Consider the following 19751-nt stretch of genomic DNA (forward strand, 5'->3'; position numbering starts at 1 on the left):
CATGATGAAAACTGTAAGAATTTGGTCCAATACCAAGCAAACTAAAATTATTTTCATGAGAAATTTCTTTAAATACCTTCCTGTTGTCAAAAACAATCAACGAAATCAAATAAACACTGACGTGAAGTGTGATATTTTACCTATGCATAACTATTTCATTCTATGTTAATTTAAATAATAGATTCAATTTTTCTTTTCTGTTTTTTGGAAAATGCAAAGGTCAAGTTGGCTACTTGATATTGACTGGGCACAGTCCCTGAGAGCTTGTGATACTGGCTCATACGACCAAGCAGTGGTATAATCTGTAATGCTTTCCAACTGATGATGGCAGCAGCATCAGGCCTTAAAGTAGAACAGATTATGATTATTATCTAAGCTCAATCACCATTACACTGGAGGCTGGCACAGTTAAGTGCAGTTCAGAATTTGTGAAATGACTATTTTAACAGTGTACACTCACATAACTCTTTTCTTCTTTTCCTTCCATCATATATTTTGAGTGAGAACATTCTTTTTTAAAAAAATACCATAGGGTGTAATGATACACTAGGTAATGACATATAAATTGTATTTAATTACTTTCTAGATTTCAAACAGTTTAGACCAAAAATATTCATTGATAAAAATATTCCCAAAGTATGCAATTAGAATTCTTCATTAGAAATAATATTGAAATAACATATGTGAATATAAACTATTTTATGTCAATGCTTTTGTAAATCATTTGGCTTTATGTAAGAATTGGGGCCCTATTACCTTAGCTGAAGGCATGGTATTTTATAGCATTGTGCAATCACATTCTACTTTCTGTCTAGATTTAATAGCATTACCATTTCAGCAATGAATTATTGTTTAAATATTGCTGTAATAGCTATTGTTGATCATGTCTAAGGTGTTGTAGAAATTGACAGGATGTCATTTATATACTAGAGCCCAAGTACATGAAATTTGTGCACTGGGGGAGGGGATTCCCCAGCCTGTCCTGTGCCCTCTCACAGTGTGGGAGCCCTGTGATCGATCTTCCCAAAGAGGTAGGCCCCGCCCACCCATCCAGGGCTCCTGGATGGATTGCCCCAGAGAGGTAGGCCAGAGTCCGGGGAACCTCCTCCACGCAGCACACACAGCATCAAGTCCCCACCCACCCATGCGCGCCTCACCATGCACACAGTCCCACCCACCCATGCATGCCTGCTGGGCACACAGCCTCCTGGTGATGGATTGTTACAGTGTGAGGGCATCATGGCGTGATGACCACATACGCTTTTATTAGTATAGACGAATGAATATTTTAGCCTTATAAGATACTCCTTTATTATTTTAAAAGATGATGTATCAACAAGACAAGGATGTCCGCTCTCACCACAATTATTCAACCACTGCCCTGTGAAGCATATACCTATCTCTGTTCTTTTCCCTGGCACAGCAGTACAACCTTTTTCCAGTCAGAATAGTACAATGTATTTATCAATAACAGTAGTTAACTGAAGAATCAATGGCTTCCTTTTGTCAGTTATGTATTCAGTTAACCTATAAATCTAGAGTTCAGAACCAAGCATATGTGAAGTACTAAGAAATGATTCCACATAATCTCCCAGAACCTCTTGATATCTATGTGACATTCACACATTCACATCCTTTTCATGATGAAATCTTTAGTATATACTTGAATTTATCTTTAGAAAGTTCTGTAATCATGTTATTTTTTGTTAAAATTATGAAATGCAGTATTCATTTCTCAAGCACTGGATTCTTCAAAAAAAAAATTGCCCCGCTTCCACATAGCAAGGAAATGCATGCAGCTTGGCAAATATGCAATTTATTTATATTGAACCATCTGCTTGCTGGGCAGTTTGAAGCTTTTTTCGCTGCTAACAAGTATATCTAAAGATCTTTTTTTAAAACAAGCTAGTCTTGAAAGCATTGCCAATTAGTTTTAACTTCACAAAATGAATGACAACCTGATGAATGCCATCACAGAACACATCATTACTTGAAAATTTGGCAGTTATAAAGAAATTCACAAAGGCAGTAATTAAAATTAGCAGAAAAAGGCAAGCTGCTTCAACTTGGTGCTTTCAACAAAAACATATCCTTATATGTTAATGATGGCTTTCAGTGATATTTTCAACAACTTTTCTACATATAGGGTAAATCTTGTCCTTTCACTTCACAACTCTAATCTTCAGCAATAAATGTACATGAAATGCAGTGTTAGCGTTTTAGGAAGGAATAACAAAGTTATCTTGATATTGTAATTATTCCCATCTCTTTTATTCTAAAATGTTACATTAATCATGGCAGTGGCATGACATCATTGTCAACTAACATATTTCAGAAAATTTGAAGAACAATGTGGAAACACAAGCATCATGTGTGAATCATATAGAACCAATGACAAGTTCAAGTCATATGTGAAACTCAATGTATGACCATTAATATTTTTCTCAGTATAGGGTATGTATGAATAGGGAAGTGAAGAGTAGCTTTAAGCAGAGAGATACAAGTGTCAAAGATACTATCAATGTTACAACAACTGTATTGTTTAAATATTTTTATTTTATTTTTTAAAATGTTTCCTTGCTTGGATAGATCATAATTTATTTTTAATATATTTTAATGATTTCGGAGAGTAAGGGAGAGGGAGAGAGAGATAAAAACATCAATGATGAGAGAGAATCTTTGATCAGGTGACTCCTGCATGCCCCACTAGGGATCGAGCCTGCAACCCGGGCATGTGCCCTGACCAGGAATTGAACCATGACCTCCTGGTTTCTACGTCTGTGCTCAACCACTGAGCCATGCTGACTGGGCTAAATCTATTTTAAAGTAACAGCTTTGCTTCATTTAAAATGTGCTACAACACCAAAATAGCAAGTGCATAATTTCAATTGGATTGAATAAAATACATTATTTTTCTTGTAACTAACAAAATGTCCCTAAATAGAATGTTCAATTTCAAGCACTGGTGAATTAGATGGTATTTTCATTTAGATATTATTAGCTAATTTGAGAGGTACATGATATATGAACTAACCATTTCCCATGGGCAGATGCTTGTGAAATAAGTTCTAAAATTGCATCTAAGTTTTAAATATAATGTAACAGATTGTCTGTTGGGGGGTGGGGGAAAGTGAAATTTTCTTTCCATAACAACCAATGGGATACAGTTAAAGCAAAATCTAAGGGGAAATGCATTTATTAAGGAAAGAGCAAACAAAGCAATCAATGTATTAACTTTGAATAGGAAATCCTGAAAACTAGTGAAAATAGGAGACCTTTGACTGACCACTGGCTCCTAAGGGCTCACTTACCTGCCTGCCTGCCTGATTGCCCCTAACTGCCCTCCCCTGCTGGCCTGATCTCCTCTAACTGCCTCTGCCTTGGCCCCACCACCGTGGCTTCATCTGGAAGGAAGGCAGGATGACCGGAAGATGTCCAGTCAACCCAGTCTAATTACCATATTACCCTTTTATTAGTATAGATTTAATAATTTTTGTATTCTTCATACAAAAAATTATAAAACTACTTTTGCCATACCCTGTATTTTATACAAATAAGGCAAAAATCTACATATAATGTCAAATTTTTCTTTGTTTTTCACAGCTGTAAGCCTACTCTCTATCTATGAGTCTGTCTCTATTTTGCATGTTAGTTCATTAGATTACACATGAGTGAAATCATATGGTGCTTGACTTTCTCTGACTGGCTTATTTCACTTAGCTTAATGTTCTCCAGATCCATCCATTTGTTTTCATAGAAGTCTTCATTCTTGAAAAAAAGGGGTCCATGAAATTTAATTTTTTAGCAAGGGACATGATCTAAGATTAAAGAAACAAAAGCTATAATTGTCTAACAGGCAGAGGAAATTATTATTGGAAAAACAGTTTGCAACTTCCATTAAAAATAACTTAAAATGCTCTTACTTACTGTGCCTGCCTTCTAGGCACATACTTCCTACTTCTTGTGTATACTGAGTGTTGATTCCACTGATCTCCACTGATCTAGCTTCTTTAATATGAATTGAATAAGAAAGGTTACATCCTTTTTTTGGTCATGGATTAAATATCATCATCTCCAATATGCACAGCCTGAATACCCTTTTTAGAATAGAAACTAACATCACATATATAGACGCATAAACCTTAAATTGGGAATATTCTATATCTTTGGATTTAAATGTATATCTGGGCTATTTACCTAATAGGAAATTCTTAACAAATTAAGCATGGCACTATTTTAAATGGAGATACATAAGCTATTTAACATAATTTTAAAAAGGAAATAAGAAAGTCTATCTCCTGCCACTTTTTCCTTTAAATTCCAGTCACACTGGTGGGATTTTTATCACACTCATATGCCACATTCTTCAAGCCCCTGGGACTTTGCTATAGCTGCTCCTCTGGCTGACATATTTTTCCTTCACAGTTCTGCCTACTTTCCATCACTTATCTCTCAGTTCAAATGTCACCTTTACTGAAAGACCTTGATGAACACTCTAGCTAGCTAATGTGTACCACTCATACCCCACCAGGCACTTCCAGGACCAGTTATATATTTTACTTGCTTTGTAAATTATGTAACTATCTAATTAGATATTAAAATGTATTATTTACTTACTTTCTGTCTCCTCAACTGTTTCCCTTGCCCCAAATAAAAAGGACAGTTCCACAATAGTTAAAAGGTTATTTTCCCTCTGGCTTTTTCACCACAATATTCCTAGTTTCCATCACAATACCTGTAATAGTTGGTATTCAAAACATTATCCTTGATTCAATAAATTATTCTGAGCAGTCCATTAATTCTGATCTCAGAAATAGCAACTTGCCAACATACTTTAGGCATATTTTGTAGATGTGGCCCATGTTAATATCTCTGCTTGAGAATAACAAACTTGTTTATTTTTGATTTAAAAAACATATTAAATTGGATGCCTTAAAAATACAGAAGCTGTCCCAATTATTTAAGTATGTTAATGTTTTAGTTTGTGTGTGAAAATAAAAGTATGAAAATAATTACTAATTAATTGCCAATAAAAATAAACATGTTAACATAAAAGTTTATTATGTTACTGTTTTTAACAATGTGATAAATTAGTTATGGTATAGAGGATAAGGCAAGGCCATTCAAGTCAAATCAATTTATGAGTTACCAAAGGAGATTATTATATTGTTAGTCTGATGCCAACAATTATTTTCTGCCCTATTATAACATTTTAAGAAAAATATACATATAATATGTGTATATAAGCATAAATATGCAATGTATATATGTATATATAGTATATATAGGGTGGGGCAAAAGTAGGTTTATAATTTTCATATGGAAAATTATACAATAATAATACAAGAATAGACAGTTTTACATACTCACAACTGTAAATCTACTTTTGCCCAGCCCTGTATATGTATAAAGTATGTATATATGTGTATACACATATTCTCCAGGTAAATATCTTTTTTTATTAGTCATCTAAAGTTTTTCTCAGCCAGGGAACATTTCGCCATGTCTAGAGACCTTTTTGGTTGTCATAACTGAAGAATACGTCTGACATCTTATGAATAGAGAGCAGAGATGCTGCTAAGCTTGCTGCAATGCATGCACTGGACAGTCTCCCATAACAGGATTATTTGACCCATATAGTCAATAGAGCTACTATGGACTGGATATTTGGTTTCCCTCAAAATTCATATGTTGAGCCTTTCCACCACTCCCTTCAAATGATGATATTGGGAGGTGAAGCCTTTGGGAGAGGTTTAGGATTAAATAAGGTTATGAGAGCAGACCCTCATGATTAGGATTAGTGCCAGTGCCCATAGGAGAGACATGAGACAGCTTGCTGCTCTCTGCTCTCCACCATTTGAAGATGCAAACAAAAGTTCATTGTCTGAACCCAGATCAGGGGTCTCACCAGATGTCAACCATGCTGGCACCCTGATCTTGGACTTCCAGTCTCTAGAACTGTGCGAAGTTCTAATTTTTTTGTAAGGCACACAGTCAATGGTACTTTGTTGGAGCAGACAGAGCAGACTAAGACAGGAGCTAACCTTGAGAAATTCTTAATAAGAGATAGTATTTTAAGTATTTTGATATTTTACTTCATTGCTAGTATTAAAATATACCAATTTTCCAACAGTTGGAATAAATTTCAAGCTATTTGGCAGTTGGTTTTAATTGGAAATATTCAGCATGACCAAAGTATTCTTATAATCATGGCATTCATAGTGGCAAGCAAATAATTTCCTTAGCTTCAGTTACATACAACTAAGTTCATAGCCTTCCTTTGGATCACTTTGCAATACTCTATTCAAACCATATTTTTATTTTATTTTTATTCTAAGAAAAGAATAGTAAACTGTCACTATTTGCAGATGACATGACATTACATATAGAAAACACTAAAGACTTGACCAAAGACCATTAAACAAATTCAGTTAAATTTGCACGACACAAAATTAATATTTAAAAATTGGTTATATTTCTATACAGTCATAACAAACAGAAGGAGAAATGATGAAAACAATACCATTTACAATGGCAATTAAAATAAACACCCAAATATTAATTTAACCAAAGAAGTGAAAAACATGTACAGTGAGAACTATAAAACATTAATGAAATGAAAGACAATACAAATAATTTAAAACATATTCTGTACTATGGATTAGAAGACATAATATTGTTAAAATGTCCATAGTACCCAGAGCAATCCATAGGTTCAATGCAGTTTCTATAAAAATTCCAAAGACATTTTTCACAGAAATAAAGCAAATAATCCTGAAATTTGTGTGGAACTACTATAAGAGACCCCAAATAGTCAAAGCAATCTTGAGAAAGAACAAAGCTGGAGTCATCAATGCTTTCTAATTTTAAACTATATTATAAAACTATAATCATTAAAACATTTTGGTAATGGTGTATTTTGTAACAGAATGATATTCCCAATACCCACCTGGCACCGTGCATATTACAATATTATTGACTATATACTGTATTTTACAACCCCGGGACTATTTTGTAACTACCCATTTGTGGCTCTTAATACCTACACCTTTTTCACCTAGCCCCCCAGTTCCACTCTCCTCTGGCAACCATTAATGTGTTCTCTGCATCTATTAATCTGTTTCTATTTTGTTTGTTCATTTATTATGCTCTTTAGAGTCCACCACGAAGTGAAATTATATGCTATTGTAGTGTAAGGTAGTACCAAGAGAGGCAGACTTAGGATATAATAGTCATTGAGCTACAAAGACTATTGAACGCTAGCCTAAGCAGGTCTGGAATGCTATGTTTAGGACCCTGGCTGAGAAAACTTCGTGTAGAAAACTCTGTATGGATCCTTTCTAAGATTCTAACTCTGAACACTCAGAGTCTTTAGAGGAAGCTTACCCTTTCCTATTAAGCATTAGCAATTCCCCAATTTGGGAATACCCTGCTAAGGCCTCTTCTCTGCAAGGCAAGAGGTGTCACACAAGCACTGTCCCTACCCTCGCTCTGGCAGCCAAATTGATAAGTACATTTAAATTCCAGAGTAACCTAGATGGATATATAGCCATTTTGATGGCCCATGAAGTCATCATCAAATTGAGCGGCTCTAGCAACAATTCCTTGTAGAATAAAATGATACATCTAGAATTGAGCCAGAAAAGGACCAGAAGGCATAAGTAAATTGCATGAGCATGTAGCCTAGATTCCCATGTCACTCACTATATTTGCATTCCTCTCTCACCTTGTATCTATGGGTATATCGAGGGCATGTAAAAAATTCAACCGTGGTGTATAGATAGATTGGCTCCATATATAAAGCAAAGCAAAAATAAATAGAGGCTACACTGCAGCCACACTCAGTGGTAGCTTTGAATGAGCGAGTCAAAATCTTCCCAATAGACGGACCTTCTATTGTTACAACTGTTCCTTTACTTTATGGGAAAGGAGATGTGGCCAGAGATGAGAATACCTGTGGAATTACCGGCAGTGGTGAATGGCCTGAAAGCTGAAGGACTGAGATATCAGATGAAAGGAGGTCTAGGGGAGAGGCATGTGGATGGACGATTGTAAATGGGCATTAAGTGTGAAATTTTCAAGTCTGGTATGAATGCCTACCAAACAGCACTCATCTTGGAAGAGCAATGAACAATTAAGCAGACAATATCACTCAGCTGATTGATATTAAGTAGCCTTTATCATTGGCTGTACCACATCTGGCATGGCATGTAGGTACAGAAATATAATTATTGGGCTAGCGATGGAGACCATACATAAGCCCAACATCATGGACTTTCATAATCTAGCTTCTGCCTCCTCAGAATGTTCAATGTCTCAGAAAGAAAGAGCAATTTTGAAGTACCCATAAGGCACTCGTCTTCATTCATTTGGTGGCAAATTGATTCTATTAGGTTCTTCCACCCTGGAAGGGGTAACAAGTCATTCTTACAGGGATGGACATTTATTCTGGGTTTGTGTTTGTTTGTTTTGTGTTAGCTGCAGAACCCCAGCCCACTCTCTAGGGACTTAAAGTGCCTGATATGCAGGCATAAAATTTCACACAATATAACATCTAGCCAGAAACATATTCACACTGAAGGAGGTATGAGACAATCCAACTGCCACGTACGCTCAATAGAAAATAATTAGTGTAGTTATTTCTTGAGGAAGGAAGCCCAATAAAATTCACATTACCATTACACACATCTTAAGCTTTCCCAATGGGCCCATGAAAATTCAGAATTACAGTGGAAGTGGCCTCTACATAATAATTGTAGTAGAGTTTTAAGTGCTAGATAGAAGGCTAAAAATAGAATCCAATTATGTAATCATGTTTTCTAAATACAGATCATGACTTAAACTTTATTAAATATTATATTAAAAATTTAGACGGATGAGCATAATTAAACATATTGAATGGTATATAAGCAAAATAAATATGACTTGTCAATGAAATCATTAAATATATTTTCCATTAGAATAAAAGGTAACCAAAAATATAAACTATAAGATTAACAAATATTTTCACTCTCGATTCTCACAGATAATACTGGTCCACAAAATTGTGTGCCACAGGAAATACAAAGATAGACAAATGTGGACATACAATGAATTAGAAATTGCATAATTTCAGGTCTGAGAAACTTTAGAGAATTATGTTTACCCAAAATATATAGCATAATGTGCTGAAATGCTACATGAAGTTTCACCACTCACTTTTTGTTTCAGAGCAATGTTCTCTATATGCATAGTATATGCATATTATATTTAAGTTTAGTGTTTTTAGAGATGGCTTAGAGGTAAAGGTACTGCTTCCAGAAATAGTTAAAGTCAATCACATGCATGTATACAGGGTGTCCCCCACAATGTATAAACACTTTAACAGGCCCAGCTGGCATGTCTCAGTGGTTGAACATCAACCTGTAAACCAGGAGGTCAAGGTTAGATTCCCAGTTAAGGCACATGACCAGGTTGGGGGCTTGATCTCCAATGTGGGGCATGCAGGAGGAGCCGATCAATTATTCTCTCTCATTGTTGATGTTTCTATCTCTCTCTCCCTCTCCTGTCCTCTCTGAAATCAATATAAATATATTAAAACACACACACTTTAACAGCTGATAGCTCAATTTTGAAAGTGAAATGTATTTTAACAAACACTGCCTTTATAATTATTCAAAGTATGTGTATACATTTTTTAGGACACTCTATATATTGTTGAGAAAAGTACATAATCCTGTCAACAAAATTCCTCTTCCTACCAATGCAGGAGTGGACAATTTTATATTTGAATAAGTATTAACAGATTACATGCAGGTAAAGTAAATCAAGAATGGTTACAAAATAGATCCAGAGATGGAGAAGCATGGAACAGACTGTAGAATCTCAGAGAGAAGGCGGGGGTAGGTGGGTGGGAAGACCTCAATCAAAGAACTTGTATGCATATATGCATAACTCATAGACACAGAAAATAGTGTTGTGAAGGCCTCGGGAGGTAAGGGTAAGCTAGAAGGGGTCAATGGGGGAAAAATGGGGACACAGGTAATACTTTCAATGATAAAGATATTTTTAAAAGAATGGTTACAGAATCTGGACAGAATTTAATGCAATTCATACAGAAAAGCAAAAACAAAAAAAGAAAAGAATAAAAATTTCTCTCATTTCTTTGAGAAACAAAACACACCTTGTGATTGCTTCTCATACCCCTCTTGGGGGCCTTGTACATTGATCTTAGAGATTTGTGTTTACAGTTCTAAGAATCAGAAGGCCATGGGTATTGTGTTATAAATTCAAGAAGACATCCTAAGAGAAAAGAGTGGGGGGGGGGAGTTCTTCCTTCTTTTACACACACACATACACACACATTTTTAGTAAGGCCGTGTAAAATATAGGTATAAAAATATTAAAATATTTATGCTTTTTTCACTCCCATATGTCTTTTTATTGTGAGTCAATGCTCTCAAATTCTCATTTGATATCTTTTGAATATAAAAATAAAAATGTCACTAATATGTACCGAGGGCATGGGTTTCCTCACCAGCTACGTAGTTCTGTTTCTTTAAGAGATATCTCCCCTGAACGAAAGAATTGACTTGAGAATTCTGTTTAATGAAGTTGGCTCATTTAATAGATTGGTTCATATTTGAAATAAAAACCACTCTTCAATGCCACAGGAAGGGTGCCTTTTTTTTCTGATGAACCTCTCCCACAGAGCCCAGTCCCTTCCCAGGATGATCATATATTTATGATTGCAACCTGAGGATCAACACTGGTGTTGCCAGTGTTCTTATTTTCCTGAAAATGTGGAACAGGCGAACGATCTAGTTCTGCTATTTGTATTCAGCCCTTTGTTTCATCATCTGCATTCCTGTCACCCAGCACTTCTGCTTTCCATACCAAACATAACTCGCACAGTCTCTCGCCACCTGCATCATCAGTCAGTGGCACTTCTGTCTTCTAAAATTAAAACAAACAGATAACACGGGTCTCCGACTCTTTCTCCTTTATCTGTTCTTCATAGGGTTATACGTTTACCAGTTCTCACTGTCATATTTTCTGTCATTTCCTTGAGATTTTGGTAGAAGGGAAAATAGGGGCTGGTAGTTGTCATCTTAAATCAGAATCCTATACTATAATTCCGATGTGTGTGCCTCCTGGTGCTTTAGCCCCTCTGCCTGGAGTACTTTTGTCTCCCCTGTCATTTCCCTAACATACCTGAGAAAAGCTTGAGGTAAATTTGAAGACACAATGAATTCTCCCTCCAGAGTGACACCTGAAACCCATTCCCATATTTGAGGAATACATCAGTGTATAGTGCTTAGGGCGAAGCAGTACCCTGCTTTCTACTACCAAAGCCAAACGTCTCAGATGCTAGACTTCTTTGTCCCTTTGACAAGTGTCACATATTTGATGTATTACCTCGGGCTTTGAATTCAGATAATGGTACTTGGTAGCATCATATTAGCTACGGAAAATATATATCTAATAAGTTCATGTTCTGTGTATTTAACACTAGTTGATTTTTTTAAAATAGAGTTTATTGATATTTTACAGAGAGGAAGGGAGAGGGACAGAGAGTTAGAAACATCAATGAGAGAGAAACATTGATCAGCTGCCTCCTGCACACCCCCTACTGGGGATATACCTGCAACCAAGGTACATGCCCTTAACTGGAATCAAACCTGGGACCCTTCAGTCCCCAGGCCGATGCTTTATCCACTGAGCTAAACTGGTTAGGGCACTAGTTGATTTCTGATATATTCAACCAAAGTTGAACACAAACACTGGTACAGGGCTTCCAGCAAGGGATCCTCAGGAAGTCCCTACTTTGAGATTATGTTTTCCGCTTCATTCAGACTGAATGCAGTACAAATTAGTGTTGGTATCAGAACCTGACAGTCTAAGACTTGCATTAATGAAGAATTCATTAAATCAATATAGAGGATCTATTAGAATGAGGCGCTCATTGAAGCCTGTGGGGTTTTCCTTGGCTACTCCTTACATAGAGAAAAGGACAGGAGAATTTTAGTAACTGTACCATTACTAGTCTTGTGGAAACAAGGAAAAATATTGCATGAAAAAACACACAATATATTAATGACTCCAAGCTGAAGTGTGATTCAAAAATTTAGACAATGAATCTAAAGATATATTTGAAACACCTTACCTAGTTTATTCCATTACAGTTTCCTGTATGGACTTATAAGAGGCCTTAATACATGTATAAGAGGCCTTAGTACATGATAACACTTTGTCTAAATAAATCCTCTTTCTTTTTTCTTTTTTTTTTTTATAAATATATTTTATTGATTTTCCACAGAGAGGAAGGGGGAGAGAGATAGAGAGCTAGAAACATCGATGAGAGAGAAACAGAGATCAGCTGCCTCCTGCACATCCCCCACTGGGGACGTGCCCGCAACCCAGGTACATGCCCTTGACCGGAATCGAACCTGGGACCCTTCAGTCTGCAGGCCGACGCTCTATCCACTGAGCCAAACCGGTTTCGGCATCTATACCTCTTTCATAAGTATAAAACAATAAGTTAGATCAGAACCTGATGTCATAGTTTAGTTGTTTTTTAAATAAAACTTCGTTGCTGCTTATCACAGCAAAACTGTGTGTGCAATGCGAGGCTCTTCTTAGAATCCCAGGGGTCAGGGGACAGTGGTAGGGAGCAAGTCACTGGGAGAAGGAGGGCTTCCCCTAGGGAGCCAAAATGTCCCCAAGAGCCCCTCCACAGCCACACTGCAGGGGACCAGAGCCTCCAGCCAGGAGGCTTCCAAGAGGGGCGACACCAGGGGATGGCCTCATGGTACCATGTTCCACTACTTGAAGGAGAAGGGGCTCTGGAGCACTTTGGTGACACAGATCATCTCCCAGGGACAAACGTGGTCAATGGAGGAGTCATGATGGTGTCTTTTGCAGCCTTCTGGTATTCTTCCTAGCTTCTGACACTCTTTTTCAAGTTTTGAAGCCAGTCCATTCTAAATGTATGAAGCTCTTAGACATTTGTTCAGTTGAATCGCATGGAAATTAAACAGCTCTGCGTAAAATGCAAATTTTCTGACAAATTGAGTGTCAACAAATGAAGGATGATTCAGCCTGTCCCATGAATTTACCTTACTAACTGCTTGGCTCTTTAAATTTTAATTCCTCTCTTCTGAAGGATTTGGCAATTTTCATCTGCCTCCATTTGCATTACATTGAGTTTGATAGGCTACCCCATTGAACCCAATTTGGTGCTAAAAGTTAACAAAGCTTCTTCTACTTGCCGGATGCTTTACTTGTGATATCTTAAACTAGTTCTTCTCATGTGCATATAAATTATGAGTTGATGCTTAATTTTACATGTCCACTTGACTGGGCTGTAGGGTGCCCTGATATGTGGTCAGACATTCTTTTGGGTATGTCTGTGAGGGTATTTCTGGATGAGATTAACATTTGAATTGGGACACTGAGTAAAGCTGATTGAACTCCTGAGTATTCTGCCTGCATCTCATCCATCTGTTGAACACGTGTATAGAACAAAAGGCGAGTAAGGGAGAGTTTACTGTCTCTGCCTGATTGTCTTAGAGCTGACACATCTGCCTTCTCCTCTTGCCTTTACCCTGGGAGTTGGACTGAAACTATACCATGTGTTTGCTTAGGTCTTCACCTTGCTAACTGCAGATCTTGAGACTTTTTAGCCTCCAAAACCACATGAGCCAATTCCTTCTAATAAATCATATGCACATTGCATAATAAATTATATATACATACATATATACATATGTATTATTGGTCTGTTTCTCCTGAGAACCCAGACTAATACAAAAGAGGATCTGTTACAATGCACGTTCTGACTTATTAATGTTGAGGGTGGAGAGATGGCAGCTCTAACTATGCATTTGCTACAAACCCCAGATACTTGAGGAACAAGTAGCTGGGATTTCAAGCTTTTGCCTTTTTCATAAGAGATTATGGAATTGTAGTGATGCCTCCATTAGTATAACATATACACTTTCTGTGAACAGTACACTTTAGTTTTAAAAACAAATTGAGATAACCTGTATTCCATGATTTTGCAGTTTGTTTCAAAAAAGGTAAATCTGTAAACCCAAAAATTACTTTACAATTTGCTTCAGGAAATCCTTTTTTTGTTGTGTATTTTTGTTGTTGTTGTTGTTGTTGTTGTTAATCCTCACCTGAGGATATTTTTGCATTGATTTTTTTAGAGAGAGTGGAAGGGAAGCAGAGAGATAGAGAGACAGAAACATCAATGTGAGAGAGACACATCAATTGGTTGCTTCCCGCATGTGCCCAGCCAGGGCCTGGGATCAAGCCTTTAACCTAGGTATGAGCCACAACCAGAATAGAATCCGAGACCCTTCAGTCTGTAGGCCAATACTCTCTCCACTGAGCCAAACTGGCTAGGACATGCTTCAGGAAATTATTAAAACCCAACATGAATAAGACAGAAGCCTCACAAACTTTGCTCTGTCCCCATCACTTCTCTGCCTTAAAAGATATACCTTAACCCACGTGAGCCAAGAGTCCCCAGAGCCCTCAATATGTCCCACTCTGACTTCCCCCTACTGAGATAGTTCAAAGACTCTGTCAAGGTAGTCTTTCCCCTTACTGCCGTGAGGTCAGATAAACCAAGGTTTGCTAACAAGCTGTCTGGTGATAATTCATAGAGTTGTGGGTTGTTTTTGTTGTTGTTGTTTTTTTAATCTAGCTTAATATTTTTGAAAACATATTGAGTGGTAATTAAACACAACACCTGTTGTTCCAACAATGTAGATAACTTGATTGAATGATAATAAGAAAAACAATGATTATCTCTGCACAAATGTAGATAATAGCAACTAAATTAGGACTAATACCTGACCTACAGTGAATGTTAGATGCTATTTTTTTAAAGGTGCTTTAGAAAATAAATGATGTTAAGTCCAGCTGGCATGTCTCAGTGGTTGAGCATCGACCTGTGAACCAGGAGGTCATGGTTCAATTCCCAGTAAAGGCACATGCCTGGGTTGCAGGCTTGATCCCAAGTGTGGGGCGTGCAGGAGGCAGCCGATCAATGATTCTCTCTCATCATTGATGTTTCTATCCTTCTCCCTTCCTCTCTGAAATCAATAAAAATATAAATGTTAAAAAAAAGAAAATCGGTGATGTTAAAGTATACATTTAGAATCTCTGAAATGTTGTTCTCCATAATCTATTACTAGATGTCATGTGCACATATATGCTTTGTATAGTAAGGAATGGAAACCTGAGACTAGAATTAAACTATTTAGGAGAATTCCAAAGACTCAGAGCAGAACTGGCTACATAATTGGTAGGGGCAGTGCAGATCTAATCTATGTTCAAAAATTAAAATTTCAAGATACATTAAACCAATCATGGGACCCTTTTAAATTTGGGGCACATGCCCAGAAAAATGGCCCTGGGTCACCACATCTGACACATTGAAACCTGAGTCTCCATTGCTGTAGGGTAGCCTTGTGGCTAAGAGCATGGGTGGTGGCCATAGTCTACCTCTTTCAAATCTCAGCTTCACCGTTGACATTTTCATGGCATTGAGCAAGTTAAGTAACTACTGTGGGCCCAATATCTTCATGTATAAGTGATAAATGGGGATAATAATAATACCTATGAAATAGTGATGTTCAGAGAATTAAATCAGTTTAAAATATACAAAGCGCTAAAAGGAGATAAACTGATAGGCCTGGGAGACTTACTTCTTCTCTTCATTCAGTCATTTAGCAAAAGGCTAGTTAAACAGAATCTCTGACTAATGGCATCAATATTACTATTTCAACTCACTAGTTGAGCTCCATAGCTCAATTTCCTGAAGATTTATTCCTGTGCCCGAAGGGTTCAGTCCATTATTACATAGTTGGATGTATGGTCCATTTTTCACAGTGCATATTATAAGAAATCTGGAAACTGCAGGTAGGGGGGATTCAAATTATATAATTACAGATATTGTTGAAATAATATTGTCTTTGTGCTAGAGTTTCTGGATTCACAATGGTAGTGTAAACAGCTTCAAGGGGTTCACATTATTAATCAGGTGGCACTGATAGGCTATGCTAAACTAAATGAGAATGCCAGCAAATCCAAGTATTATGCTGAGAAATATATCCAAAGAATTTTGGTAGAATAAAAATATTGGGGTGAATTTAATATAGCCCATTCACTCCATAAAGATACTCCATGGGAGGGCCCAGAGGACACTCTCTTTCCAAGAGGGGTGTCATCATCTTTGAAAAGAGATTTCATGCAGTTTTATATAGCCTGGTAGGATGCTCTGTAGCGGAAATGAATTCAATCCAACTGCATTCAAGAGAATGAGAGGACCCCAAGGGGGTAGAGATCAAATAGTGGAGTGTAACTCCTCAGCCAAGCGGGCGTGGTGCCACAATAGATTTCAGAGCTGGCATTGCCACTACAATAGCCTGCATTAAAGGGTCTTTGTAGAGTCTAATTGTTCATGACCCTAAGGACTTAAATAGTGGGCAGACTCCTAAAGGCCATCTTTATATTAGCTACAAATTATTATTTTTTGATTGTGGAACTGAAAAATATGTGTGTGTGTCAGTTTGTGTGTGTGTGTGTGTAGGATCCTAACTCATTTTCAGGAATGTGTGAATTCAGAATCTTAGAACTCATTGACTGAAAGGGAGAATAGATAACCCATGAGACTCTCCTCTAAGAAGTTGTGCTGTATGAACTTTGGTACTTCCCCTTAGCCTTTCTCAGTGAAACCAGGGGACATTCTTCAAGGTAACTATGCATACAGAGAGAGAAATGCTAAGATATTTAAAGGAATTTTAAACACAGACTCTCAAGTAACACTTTAGATAATGTCACATCTTTATGTGATACAGCTGTATTATTTTACACATCATCAGAAATACGAACTAGGTGCCATTTCTCCACGTACTTTTCAACTTATTATTATGGTTATGGTGAATATTATAATTAATGTGGTGAAAAACATGGAAACACTTTAGAAAACATGGTATTGATTCACATTTCCTCTTAGAATATTTTTATATTCATTCATCTTCCCTTTTTATGTCTTGTCTAATCTTTTTGATTGGGTAGACTATCTTTTTAAATTTATATTTAGAAAAGTTTGTATATTCTAGATATTAATTTATTTTCAGCTATATTTTTACTAATTATTTTCTATAATTTAGAGATTGTTTTAATAGACTCTTTTCTAGAACAGCTTCAGGTTCACAGCAACATTGAACAAAAATTGCAGACAATTCCCATATACCCCTTGCCCCCCATACACAGCCTCTGTCACTATAAACATCCCTCACCAGGTTTGTACATTTGTTACATGTGATGAATCTACATTGGCATGTCATTATCACCCTAAGTCCATAGTTTGCACCGAAGGTTCATTTTGGTCCTGCACTTACTATGGGTTTTGACAAATGTGTAATTTGTATCTATCCATCGTCCTATATAATAAAAGCCTAATTTGCAAATTGACTGAATGGCAGAACAACGGGTTGGTAGGGGGCAGGGCCAGTGAGCAGGCAGCACCAGGCCAGCCAAGGCGGTGCCAGCAGGCAGAGGGAGGGGACAGCAATTGGGAGGGGCGGTGGCAACCAGCAGTGGTGGTGGTGGGGTGATGGAGGGCGGGGCTGGCCTCTCCCTGGTGGCACTGGCCCCCAATTGGCCTGGTGGTCGCCTCCCACAAATGGAGAACAGACTGCAGCTTAGACCTCCCCTCCTAAGCCATCAGTCAGACATCCCCCGAGGGCTCCTGGACTGAAGAGGGTGCAGGCCAGGCTGAGGGGCCCCCTGGCCCCTGAGTGCATGAATTTTCGTGCACCAGACCTCTAGTTATAGTATAACACAGAATTGTTTCACTGCCCTAAAAAGCTCTTTGTGCATATACACAATGGAATACTATGCTGCGGTAAAAAAAAAGGAACTCTTGCCTTTTGCAACAGCATGGATGGAACTGGAGAGCATTATGCTAAGTGAAATAAGCCAGTCAGAGAAAGATAAATACCACATGATCTCACTCATTTGTGGATTATAGAGAACAACATAGATTGATGAAAAAGGACAGACCCAAAGACTGAGAAACAGCGATCAGGCTATCAATCCCTAGAAGGAAAGTAGGGGAGGGTGGGGGTAAGGGGAAGAGATCAACAGAAGGACTTGTATACATGTATATAAGCCAAACCAATGGACATGGACAACGGGGGGATGGGAGCACGAGTTTGTGTGTGGGGGGGAGGTTGGGGGTTAAAGGGGGGGATGAGGACACATTTGTAATTCCTTAACTAATAATAATAATAAAAAAAAAATACAAAAAAAAAAAAAAAAAAAAAAAAAAAAGCTCTTTGTGACCTGCCTCTTCATCCTCCTTTTTCTCCTTGCCCAAGTGTAGTTTATTTATCTTGTAGAAAAGAGGGAAACAATAGGAAATACATGTAAAGGCGTAAATTGCTCCTTGATGTTTTCCTTGGAATACAATAGAGTGGGGTGAGTGGATTAGGAATCCGAGGGCAAGAGGGCAGATCGTATTTTGAAACTGCAGAGACTTGAGGGAGGAGAGGGAGTTAGTCCTGTGGGTGTCTGAGGAGGAGCATTTTCTCCAAGGCTAGCAGTGAGAGACCTAAAGGAGCACACCTGCCTTGATGCAGGAATGGCAAGGACACCAGGAGGACTGAGACAGGGTCGGGGCTGAACAGACCAGGTTACTCAGGCCCCTTCGTCCAGCCATTCCAAAGCTTTGCCAAGGATGTGGGTGTCTTCTGGGAGAAATAGCAAGCCATTGGAGAGATTTGAGCAGAAGGCTGATACGATTAGACTTATGGTCTAAAAGATCATGCTGTATGTGTCATTGAGGATAGACAGCAATGCATTACGTGTAAAAGTTACAAGATCCCTTAAGAGACTAACTGCAATCCTGGCAAGAGATCTCAGCACACTTGGATTGGGACACGGTGAAGTCAGTGAAATGTAGTTAGATTCTGCATATATTCTGAAATGAAAGACAACAGAAGCTCCTAAAGATTAGATGTGGAGTGAGAGAAAGAGAGAGAATGCCGAGTTCAGCATGACTCTATCTTTCTGAATTCAGCTTGGAAAGTCTGATGCAAAAAACCTGGGACTCTCTTTTTTTTTCTTTTTATCCTCACTGGAGGATATTTTTCCATTGAATTTTTAGAGAAAGTGGAAGAGAGAGGGAAAGACAGAGAGAAATATTGATGTGAGAGAAACATATCGATTGGTTGCCCTCCTGCCCTATCCCTGACCAGGGCCCAATATCTGACCAGGGCCCGGACCTTGGAGAAGCCTGCAACCAAGATACATGCCCTTGACAAGAATCAAACCCGAGGCCCTTTGGTCCTCACGCCAATGCTCTATTCACTGAGCCAATCTGGCCAGGGCAGAACCTGGGACTCTTTAATGTCCATTTCATCATCAGGAACACCCAGTGCCCAGTAGCACCTGTACCACCAGCACTAACACTAGTGATGGCAGCATCCAGGTCCAGTAGAGAAAATGCTAACAGTGGATCTCAGTCACCAGTAAGAGTCAGCACAACCTGACTCTTATCTGTACTAATAAAAGGGTAATATGAAAATGGTTGGGACCCACTCACGTGTAACGACCAATCAGCAGGCTGCATGTGCAGTGGGCGTAGGTGGGCAGGGACTTGCAGCATCAGGGACTTGTGTCATGCCATCACAATCCATCACCAGGAGGCCTGGGGCCTGACAGAGGCCTCCATGTGCCTCTGCATGCCT

The sequence above is a fragment of the Myotis nattereri genome, assembly GCF_964212035.1.
Source record: "Myotis nattereri genome assembly, chromosome: 3".
In the NCBI taxonomy this organism is placed as follows: domain Eukaryota; kingdom Metazoa; phylum Chordata; class Mammalia; order Chiroptera; family Vespertilionidae; genus Myotis; species Myotis nattereri.